The sequence below is a fragment of the Hypanus sabinus genome, chromosome 3 (genome assembly GCF_030144855.1).
Source record: "Hypanus sabinus isolate sHypSab1 chromosome 3, sHypSab1.hap1, whole genome shotgun sequence".
NCBI classification, from domain to species: domain Eukaryota; kingdom Metazoa; phylum Chordata; class Chondrichthyes; order Myliobatiformes; family Dasyatidae; genus Hypanus; species Hypanus sabinus.
Genome location: NC_082708.1, coordinates 110281934 through 110294402, shown reverse-complemented (window position 1 = coordinate 110294402; position 12469 = coordinate 110281934).

Here is a 12469-nt window from a genome sequence, read left to right as displayed (position 1 = left end):
CACCAGGCCATCAGAATGATTAATTTATGCTGATACAATTGTATTTTAAGCTATATTGAATGTCCTGTTGTACATACTATTTGTTACAAATTACTATAAATTGCACATGGCACATTTAGATGGAGATGTAACGCAAAGATTTTTAGTCCTCATGTATGTGAAGGACGTAGGATATAAATTCAGTTCGATTCAGTTCACTTGTGGCCCAGATTAGGATGGAGACAGAATGGTTGTGAAGGGAGAGAACAGATATGATACTATTGCCCCCAATCTCATTCCTACTGAGATCATGACATCTTGCAGCAATGGCACTGATTGAAACTTACATAAAGCTCTCACAACACCATCACAGCAACACAAAGATAGCCTTATAGTCGTTAAATGTGTCAAATGATCTTGAAAGGTAACCCGAGACTGACTCTTTGTGTTCGCTATATTATCTAAATACATGGACTAAGTTCTGACCGTACAGCTGTCTGCCAACCAGTATCCTGGCAATTTGTTCAGCAGATGCTGTGTATTGTGTCTCACACTCTGCATCCTTTCACTATAGACCCCACATGTTTGCCATGCTCACAGCCAGTGTTGTGGGCTGCTGCTACAGATACTGCAGGAAATGTTGGTGACTTCAGCAGTGCCAAAGGTCAGAGACGTAGGCCAAAGGTACACGGGGGGGGGGGGGGGGGGGCTGCCGATGAAAGATCATCCTGTGTTGTTATTGAGTATTCCCAGCTTTGTTTCAGATTTCTAATGCTTGCAGTCTTTTTGTTGTCATTAAACAGTGCATTGAGTTAAAATAAGACAAAAAAGGGGTAAAACTACTGAAAAAGTGCAGTGCAGTTAAGTGTTAAAGTACAAGATCATAATGAGGTAGATTGTGAGGGTAAGAGTCCATCTTACTGTACAAGAGGTCTGTTCCAGAGTCTGATAAGAGTGGGATTGAAGCTCTCTTTGAACCTGGTGGTATGTACTTTTAGGCTTTTGTATCTTCTGCCTGATGGGAGAGGGGAAAAGAGAAAAGACCCAGGTTGGGTGGGGCTTTTGATTATGAGTATCTCACAGGTTCAGCTCTGTTTCTCTGTACCTGTCCCCATTCACCTCCTGTTTATAGTTCTTTCAGATGGATCTGCAGAAATTGACAAGACTTCACTACCTATTCTCGGTCGTGTTCAGACCATACTGGTCTCCACAGACACCCCTCATTTCCTCTATCCCTCCCTGTCCTCTACAACTTAAATCATGTTTGAGTTCTTTAAACTGTTTCTGGCCCTGAAGAAAGATGATTGAACTGAAGCATTAACTCACTTGCACTCTTTGTAGGTACCACATGACTTGGCAAATACTTCCATCATTTTCTGTTTTCATTTAAAACTCATCACCTTTTCACAAAGCTTGCTCCTTCTGAGTGACTATGATTTCTTGATTATAAAAGTTTGATAAAGTGCTTTAGATATACTCAGAGACCACCTGTACACCTGCTTGTTAATGCAAATATCTCATCAACCTATCACATGGAAGCAACTCAATCTATAAAAGCAGGCAGATGTGGTCAAGCAGTTCAGCTGTTGTTCAGACTAAACACCAGAATGGGGAAGAAATGGGATCTAAGTGTCAAAGATTGTTGGTGCCAGATGAGGTGGTTTGAGTATCTTAGGAACTGCCGAGCCTCTGGTATCTTCACACACAGCAGTCCCTAGAGTTCACAAAGAATAGTACGAGAAGCAAAAAAAAAAAATCCAGTAAGCGGCAGTTCTATGAGTGAAAATGCCTTGATAATGAGAGAGCTCAGATGAGAATGGCCAGTCGGGTTCAAGCTGACAGAAAGATGACTGTAACACAAGTAGCCGGCAGTGGTGTGCAGAGAGCATATCTGAACACACAACATGTCAAACCTTGAAGTGGATGGGCTACAGCAGTAGAAGACCATGAATCAGTGGCCACTTTATTAGGTACAGGAGGTAGCTTGTAAAGTGGTCACTGAGTGTATATAAGTGAAGTGCTCACAGTTTAACAGATGCCCCTCTCGCAGATTTCCCTGATGCATGCACACATTTGAAGCTGAAGCAGGAAGTTATGTAGAAGCTGGAGTCACTGAATAGGCGGTTTTACTAAAGGTTACAGTTGTTGTCAAAGTTTCTGTTTTAAGGGACTGCAGTCGGAAAAGTATATAGGGAATAGAGGGAAATCAGACAGGGAGTATCCCGTATTATTAATGTAGTTTACCTGAATTTCTGTCTGTTTAACTGGAGTTCAATGGTCCACTCAGAAATCCAACTTCATAATTGAAGGGTGAGGTGAGAAGCCTGCTTCTGCTTTCAGGCAGGGTGGGTTGTCTTTAATGTGCATGTTATTGGTGTATGCGTGAGGGCCACTTGGTGAATGGTAGAAGTGGACTTACCCCGATATGGATGTCTATTTGGGATAAACAGATTGTAAGTGGTAATTGAAACATGAACTTAACCTGACACCAATTCCTGGCTACCCTCTTACCAACCCTACTTAATCCGTCATGTTATTGACATGATGATTTTTTCTGATGACCCAATGCAGCATTGTGATGAAGAAGTCTGATCTTACTTAGGTATTTCCCATATTTAATCCTGTTTGTTTCAACAAGAGATGGTAAAAGGCAATGTGATTAAACCCAAGTGAGTATAGAAGAATGTCTTCTACAGTACAGTGTTTGGCTCCAGCAGTAACTTTTTCACTTTTAATTAAATTACAGGATTATTGATCATGGTGCTTCAAAGGGTCACGGCTATTACCAATGTTTATGTTTTAAACCTGTACAGAAGCCGGTTTTGAGATGGAATTTGCTTGTGGTGAGCAGCCCTTCATAGTTGAGCCAGGTGAAAGGGCTTGAAGGAAGTCCAAAAATCAGATGGGGGTTTGCAATAACAGACTAATCCCCCCCTCACATTTATTTTACTGATTAACAAAATTAATCCCCAGTTGCCACTGTGGAATTGGAAACATCATGTTTGTTTGTCCAATAAGATAATCATGTCAGTACCATAAATGTAAACTAGCAATAACATGTCCATGCTGTAAGGATGGATTCCAAACAATATGGAAACCCATGTGCAATATTAGACCAGCCATTCTCAATGGGGGCCATTTGGCCCCCTTGGGGGCCCTGGCACATTTGAAGATGGCCACCGACTGAAAACTGTGAGAAGGGGAGCCCCAAGTGTTTATGGGGGCCCTGGTAACTGAACTGATGAAATACCCAAGCAGCAACCTTCATTGGAGTCTATAGTTTCCCTCCTATTTATAATATCTTTCCAACACACCATTTGAATTTGGCGCACCTGGTAAATTCATTGCTTAAGCTCCTCCCATACAGCCTCACTTCAGAGTCAGTCATGATTCAGACTACATCAGGTCAAAGTATTCAATCAAGGGTTCTCACATCCCGACGATTTTTTATTGCCTTTCTCTCAATATATTTGGTTGGAGAGCGGATCTTGCTAGGTAGTTTCCTCGACAAAATCCAGGAACAGAATTGATATCACAACAAGAGGTGACCTCCGACTGTCATTGTCCTATTTGGAGCCTGATATCATGAAACTTGCAGAAAAGCACCAAGCTCAAGGATCGCATTAGGCCTGATAGATGTTTAATCTCATAGTCTTTTTTAAAGTTTTGTCCAGTATGTCAGAATGTTCAAGTTTTCTTGGTGTTCAATAATAAATGATTTTCTGTCTGTCTATTCGTGTTGTATCCCTGTTTGAAAGGGGGGTCCTGGAACCTGAGAAGAGCTCCTAAGGCGGCCGTGGCCAAAAAACTGTTGAGAATCACTGCTTTAGACTATGTTACGCAACATGTTAAACAGGCTTCACAGTGTCCCAAGTATCTCATGTTGTGCATCTGCATCAACTTTCCAGTTCCTTCAAGTTGCTCTTGTGTTGCCTTTCTATGACTGCTACATACTCTAGAAGTCAAACAAAGCTACCCTTTTTACTTCAATCCATTGTGCTTGATAATTCACCACAGTCAAACTGAATCTCAAAACCAACCTCAGCTGGCTACAGGATGTTCCTATTTGAGTTAGTGGTTTGAGCTAGGAAGGGTCTTCAGCATTTACTTTGAGCTTGGTAACAATGCCAGGGTAAGGCAGAGTTTTGCAGTCTCAAAGGATAAAAGCATAAGGCAGTGTCGTGTTAAAAGGAGGCCAATGTAAAACGGCACACAATACATTTGAATCATGAGAACCCTAATAAACAGGGCTGGGGCTGGGGTGAGTTCAAAGCACATTTATTATCAAAGTGTGTATAAATTATACGACCTTGAGATCCATCTCCTTACTGGCAGACACTAAAAAAAGAAACCCAAAAAAACCCATAAAAAATAAGACTGTTGAACACCCAATGTGCAGAGAAAAAAATCCGAATCGTGCAAGCAATAAAAGTAAGCAAATAGCACTTGGAGTGAAAGATGAGAAGCTTGGAGCCACTGAACGTCACAGCCCCAGCTTCAGTGCAGCGCAGAACCGAGTAAATGTCATGGAGCAGTGAGCAGAACCGGCCTCTGGTCCCGACACCCTGCCTTTCCAATTCATCTGACCTGGCGTTTAAATCATCCAAACATCAGGTCATCCCTCGCTCTAGGACCCGGGGTCCAACTGCACCCTGCTCTGACTTTATCTCAAACATGCCTTGACCTTCACTCACTCCTTAATGCTTCAACCCTCGACTCAGCCTCACCTCTTCAATGTTTATGGTGATCGTTTACCACATTTTTAACAGAAAAAGTGTCATTAATGAAGTATTTAGTTGCATCCTTTGTTTTGTTAACCACTAGCAAGTTGTTGCTTGCCTCCAGCAGCACCCTGTTAAACTGGAGGGTGTGCATGTTGAAAGAGCACATGAGGAGGACTGAATTCATTTTCTCGATCAGCTGCTATATCTGCTGAACTACTGGCATTGATAGATATGGCAGCTGACCCAGTCATCACTGCCATCTTTGCCTAAAGGTAACTTTGTCTGTGCTTCAAAGTACAGTCATCAGTATTGTGAAAGATAAAGAGTAATGTGAAATTGAGTTTTAAAAAAGATGATCCACAAAAATGTAACATGCTGGGGATATATAAAAAAACAGAGATTGTTGAAATACTCAGCAGTTAGATGGCAGCTTAGGACAGACAGAATTTATGTTCTTGGCAAATGACCTGCTAATTCAGAAGAGCTTTGACTAATGTGTTCATCATGTTGAGTTTCTGGAAGGGTACATTGCTGTGTGGTGTAAATAACGTAGGAACTCAACAGCTCAGGCAATATCTGAAGAGGGAAATGGACAGTCAGCATTTTGGGTTGAGAACCCTCAGCAGTCCAGGTGAAGGATAACATGAACCTTCTATATGTCCCTCCACAGATGCTGCCTGACCCTTTGAGTTCTTCCAGCAATTTGATTTTCTTTGCTCTAGATTCCAGCATGTGCAATTTCTTGTGTCTCCTCTGTGAATGAGCATGTGAATATTGGCAAAATGATAAATGCGTGACTCAGTACATAACAGGTAGGTGGGAGAAGTAATTAATAGCTATTAGTTGAGTATTAAGGATGTGATGTATTGAGCTGTGCAGGTTATGAAGATCCTGTTCCTGAAACATGAGATTTGCAGTTCTGTTAACTAACAGAACTGTTACTTAACTTAGTGTTAACAAAACACTAAGATTATTTCACTTCATTTCACGGTGGGATCAGGTTCTTGAGCCATTGCTCCAAGCATTAATCTTTCTGGTATCACCTTTCTAATGCATGCCCTCTGCTTGGTGGGCCCCTTGAATCACTGAGTATATGAGTCTTCTATTGTGCTCTTCATTTTGCACTAAAACGGACATTGTTTATTTTTCTATCATGTTTTGTTATTTTGTCAAAATGGTGTATAATATCTTGTTTTTCATTGCACTTGTGCAAACATGTACATGTGCATATGACAATAAAACTGACTTTGGTCTCTGCTTCTGGCTCAGACTGAGACTCGCGGGCTTACAGCTTTTTCCAGTGGCCCAATCGAATCGAAACAGGAGGCAATAGACATGTTGGGGCGAGAGATTTAAAAAGGAGAGGCTTGCAGGCTTTTGACTTTTTCTGGTGGCCCAATTGAATAATAATTCTTTAGCAAAGGCAAATAAAGATAAATTAGGGATAAGTGATTTGGCCATAGTTGGTGAGGACCAGTGTTGAAGTGGGGAGGTTTTGGTTCAACAGGCTTGGGTGAGATAAGTTTCTTCTTCTGCATTCTTTATCAGTTAGTGCAGTAGGAATGGCTCCAGGGACAGTGTTGTGTGAGATGTGGGACTTCTAGGAGACCTGCAGCCTCCCAGATAAATACATCTGCACCAGGTACACTGAGCTGCAACTCCTCAGAGAAGTTTTAAGGAACTGGAGCTGCAGTTCAATGACTTTTGGCTTATATGGGAAACTGAGAAGATAATAGATAAGAGCTACAGGGAAGTGGTCACACCTAAGCTGCAGGAGGTAGGTTCTTGGATGACTGGTGGAAGAGGGAAAGGAAATGGGCAGTAGCGCACCCCATGGCCATTCCCTCAATAATAAGCATACAGCTTTGGATACTGTTAATGGAGTTGACCTACTAGGGAGGGCACAGCAACCAGGTCTCTGCCACTGAATCCAGCACTGGGGCTCAGAAGGGAAGTGGGGGAGAGAAGAGGACTACAGTAGTGATAGGGGTTTCCATTGATAGAGAGTGGACTCAAGATTCTGTGGATGTGGATGGTATGTTGCCTCCTAGGTGCCAGGATCCAGGGACATCTCGGATTGGGTATATGGCATTTTAAGTAGGGAGGGTGTGTAGCCACATCTTGATACATATTGGCACCAGTGACATAGGTGGGACAAGGGAGGAGGTCCTGAAGAGAGTAAGGGGGAAATCTGAAAAGCAGAGCCTCCAGGGTAGTAATCTCCAGAAAACCTTCCCCAACAATCTGTTGGAATTCTTTGAGGAGATACCAGGCAGGTGGATAAAGGAGAATTGACGGATGATGTGTAATTGGATTTTTAGAAGGCTTTTGACAAGGTGCCGCACGAAGCTGCTTAATAAGATAAGAGCCCATGGTATTTCATGGTACCAGCATGAATAGAGGATTGGCTGATTGACATTAGGCAAAGAATGGGGATAAAGGGGACCCTTTTAGTTGGCTGCCAGTGTCTGATGGTGTTCTGTAGGGGTCGATGTTAGGACTGCTTTGTTTTACGCTATATGCCAGTGATGTGGATAATAGAATTGATAGCTTCGTGGCCAAGTTTATGGATGATACAAAGATAGGTGGAGGGCTGTACAGGTTGTATTGATGAAGCAGGGAGGTTGGAGAAGAATTTAGACAGATTAGGAGAATGGGCAAAGAAAATCAGATGGAATACAGTGTTGGGAAGTGTGTGGTCATGCACTTTGATAGAAGGAACAAAATCGTAGACTATTTTCTAAACAGGCAGAAAATTAAAAAATCTGAGATGCAAATGGACACGGGAGTCCTTGTGCAGGATGCCCTAAAGGCTGACTTGCATGTTGAGTCAGTGGTGAGGAAGGCAAATGCAATGTTAGCATTAATTTTGAGAGAACTAGAATATAAAAGCAAGAGTGTAATGCTAAGGATTTATGAAGCACTGGTGAAGCCTCACATGCAGTATTGTGAGCAGGTTTGGGCCCCTGATCTAAGAAAGGATGTGCTGGCACTAGAGTGGGTGCAGAATAGGTTTGATTCTGGGAATGAAAGGGTTGTTATATGAGGAGTGTTTGATACTTGCTGGAATTTAGAAGGATGAGGGGGGATCTCATTGAAATGTATTGAATGTTGAAAGGCCTTGATAAAGTGGATGTGGAGAGGATGTTTCCTATAATGGGGGAGTCTAGGACCAGAGGGATCAGAATAGAAGGACGCCCATTTAGAATGAAGATGGGAGAGGGAATTTCTTTAGCCAGTGGGTGGTGAATCTGTGGAATTCATTGCACAGTTGGATGTGGATGTCAGGTCACGGGCATAACTTAAGGTGGTGATTGATAGGTTCTTGATTAAGCAGAATGTGACAGATTATAGGGAGAATGCAGGAGAATGGGGTTGAGAGGGATAGATCAGCCATGATGAAATGGTGGAGCAGACTTGATAGGCCAAAAGGTCTAATTCTGCTGCTGTCTCTTGTGTTCTTATGGTCTAATGCAGCATCTGAGATTTGCAAGCTTCCTTCAGCATCTGAACTGAACACGAAGTATGAAGTACTCTCAAAGGTCTTCATCGATTTGCTGCATTATTGTAGTTGGTGAACACCTCTATTTAATGCCAGCCGTTCTGACTTTAACTAACATAGATTACTTCAAGTTGATACACAGTATTCTTGAAACTATTCCCCACAACTGAAAAAAGTGGTACTGTTGTCACTGTTAAAACTCTCAAATCATTGCAAAAACTGTGTGTAAATTTTAGGTGCCAGCAGTAATATCATCAAGACATGCTTTCTGACACAACTGGATTTCTAAGCTCTTCATGCTGCAGATATGTTTCACTCTGTTAAGTATACCATCACCATTTAGATGTGGATAGCCGAGGGCAGGATGGAAATAAACTTTAAGGAGATATTTAGAAGCATTACAGTATATGAAGTGGAGAATGTAATTGCAAAGGGTGTATTAGAACTGCGAAGCCTGTGGATTATATGTGTAGTTATTAGAAAGTGGCCGGGCTACTTGAGAAATTGGTCAACAAAACCTGTAAGGTCCTGGGTTTTATAAAGATAGAGAATAGAAGAGCAAGGAAGTTATATATGTTTATACATGTTAGTGTTAGCCCATTGTTTTTTTTTGAAGAAGCTTCCTATATTCTTCTGTTGCAGATATCAGTCTCATGGTACCATTGAATAATATTATCACAAGGTATTCTAGAGTAATCATCAAACTTGGGTTGTGAGAATAATGAGAGAGATGTTATATGACTATAGAATTACACAATCTGGCATACAATATTTTGAAAAATTAATGCATCAGCAGTATAGCATCCAAATTGTCAGTACATGATAAGATAGCCTTTGGTATGCTAATGAAATCCACTTCATAGAAGGTTGACAGCATGATTTTTTAGGAGCCATGTTTTCACTCAGCCTTTTTATGTGTCTTGACCTGAAGCTCATTTCCATCTTTGTAACCAACTCCAATGCCAATAGCTGCAGAATTAATTTCAATTGGCCTTCTCCACTTGAAAGCTCAAAGAAGACAGAAGATGAAAGGAAATTACTTTGAATAGATTCAAATGCTATTTCCTCTTGCTCTTTAAACTTCTGCTATTTCTTTCAAATGAATCAGCTATCATTGCTTCTGACACAAAGTCGTGATTCAACAATTGCTCTCATTAGTTTAATTAATGAATTTATTTATATATTTAGTGATACAGTGTGGCGCAGCCCCTACTGGCCCTTTGAGCCAAGCCACCCAGCAACCAATGATTTAACCCTAGCCTAATCACAGGACAATTTACAATGACCAATTAGTTTACTAACTGATAAGTCTTTGGACTGTGGGAGAAAACCTGAGCACCCAGAGAAAAACCACACATTCCATGGGGAGGACATACAAACTCCTGACAGAGGACACCAGAGGTTGAACTACAAACTTGACACTTTGAGTTGTAATAGTGTCACGCTAATCACTACACTACCATGGCACCCAAAAGTTCTTCTTTTATAAGATAATTGTCAAAAAGTTAACTTTTGTGGGCTGTAACATATTTGCATTTCTTCTAGCAAGGTTACAAAATGGAATTTTTTTTGTCTCCTCATTTATTTGGAAGCACATTTTGATAAGATTACTTAAAGACCTGAAAATCTGAAAGTAAGTTTCAGAACAATGCATTTAGTTAGTGAGAGCTACCTTACATTCCTCACAGATCCTGCTTTAGAATGAAATCAATGCAAAAGAGAAACAGTGAATTAGTTATAATTCCATTTAGAAAATATGGATTCATAAATAAAATGTGAATTTTAGAGGCAATAATCTACTAGGGATTTTGATCATGTTGTAAGATCACTGATCAAGTATTTATAACCATCATTCTTTTTCTAAGAGATTTTGCTGTCTTCAAGAAATTTATTATTTTTCTTTCAGTTAGGTGACTTGGAGAAACAATTACAAATTCAGTTTGTTTGTTCACCAATCTGGTGATCTGAAGGAGAAGAAATCCATTCAAGATTTAAGATTGCTTATTGTCATTCGTCAATACCCAAGTGTAAAGGAGAACAAAATGTTTGTTACTCTAGATTTATTGCAGCATAAAAAACATAACAAGCATAAAGAAGACAATAAAATGCAATGAATGTAAATGCATAATATTAGCTTATGTGCATTGACTGACTTTATTTAAATAAAGTGATGCGAGGTACAGGAATATAAGGTGACTCTGACAGGGAATGATAATGTAATGGTGGTAGGGGTGGGCTAATGGCTGGACATGTTGATTAGCCTGCAGGCTTGGATGAAGCCATATATTTTGAAGATCTCAAGGTCAAAGTTGTAATCCAGGGCAGAGTGTTATTATACAGTTTGTAGAATGACCAAGCCTTGTTGCAGTCTCTTAATCTGTTCATTCAATTACAGTATAAATCAGAATATAGTAAACTAGCAAAAGTTGACCAGGGTTTTTTTAAAAAAAAGAAACAGAAAGGGTTAAAATAGAGACAACTAAAATAGGTATTATTAATGCCCATGTTCAGAAAAACAGATAGAGTTAAACTCTGTTAGCCTATTAACACATTATCATGATGGTGTGGCATCTTGCTCACTAGTACTCCCTTTTCTATAATCTCACCATGCTCACTGGAAATTTCATGTACTTCTGTATAATATTTATGCATGCCATTGTATAACTTCTAATAAAAAGGTAAATTGGAAGTGTATTGGGTATTAATAATCTGAAAATCTGGAAGTCTAACAGCAACGATGTGCAGAATCCTGAGGGTGACAGATTATTGAAGCTTTGGTGTACACCTCATTGTAACTTAAACTGTAGAGGGTCCCAGAAATTCACATGAGTAATTGCATAGCTGTAAGGCTCTGCACTGTTGACACCACCATGTCTAGGGTTTGATGAGCATGTTGACTAATGAGCTTTTCCAATTTAATGCGGGATTACAGGTCGTCTGTGGTTAGGAGTGTTACGTACCCTGTAACTGGGTGTCTTTCCAGCAAAGATAGAAGTATCCGTTGGAGTCTGGTACTATTTTCAAAACAGTGTTTATTAGTAAAATATACAAATCAATATCAACAATGCAAATATACAGATAATACACATTAGCAATACTAAACCTAAAAGTGTGGGTATAATAATAATCAATAATAAACAAGCTCGATCATTGTCTAGGGCAGGGGTCAGCAACCTTTACCACTGAAAGAGCCACTTGGACCCGTTTCCCACAGAAAAGAAAACACTGGGAGCCGCAAAACCCGTTTGACATTTAAAATGAAATAACACTGCATACAACGTTTTTTTTGCCTTTATGCTATGTATAAACAAACTATAATGTGTTGCATTTATGAAATTGATGAACTCCTGCAGAGAAAATGAAATTACATTTCTGCATGCAACAAAAACATTTTGAACTCCGAAAAAAAGACGTTGGGTTGAAGGTTACTTTTAAGTAAAATACTCAACGTCTATTTGAGTCCTTCTTGTATTTATGAAAAACGCCAAACTTAAATTTGCCGCCAGCAGCAAACCAAAAATAACATCAGCCAGCTGTCAGCCTGAAAAATAAAAGGACTATTTCACTGAACAATGAAAAAATATGAATATACATAAAATAATAGGCAATTAAAATATTTATCATACTTGGTTAATGGGATTTCTGCTCCTGGACCTCAGCGCACAGCGTCTGCACATCAGGGCTGTATGACGTCACCTTCATCTTTACACAGGATCGCAAGCTGTCATCTGTGAGGCGTGCGCGATGTTTGTTTTTAATAAAGTTCATGTTGGAGAACACCTGCTCACATACATATGTGGATCCAAAGATCGACAGGACTCCAAGCGCATACTTTTTCATGTTTACATAAATGTCGGGCATAGCATTCCATGTTTCGAACACAAGTTTGTCCATTTGAGGAGGTTTTCAATATCACTCCATCTGAGCAAGAACGGCCTTCTGACGGGCAACATCTTCAAGGTCTGCTGTCAAGCGTCTAAACTTGGACACCCATATGTCTTTGTCGGCTATGTCGGCCAGTTCCATCTCAAGATCAGGTTGACTCACACCTGCCAATGCAGTCGTATTCAGTAGGGAAGGATCGATGCTTAAGGGAGTGACCGGGAAGGATAATGTGTTTTTTTCCTCTCTGAACTCACAGAAGCGTTTCCCAAACAATGTTTGCAGAATGTAAATACTCCGAAATTATCATGTCGTGACCTTGTTTGAACTCTCTCAAATTGGGGAAGTGAGACAATGTGCCTTCCTGTAAATCTCTGGCAAG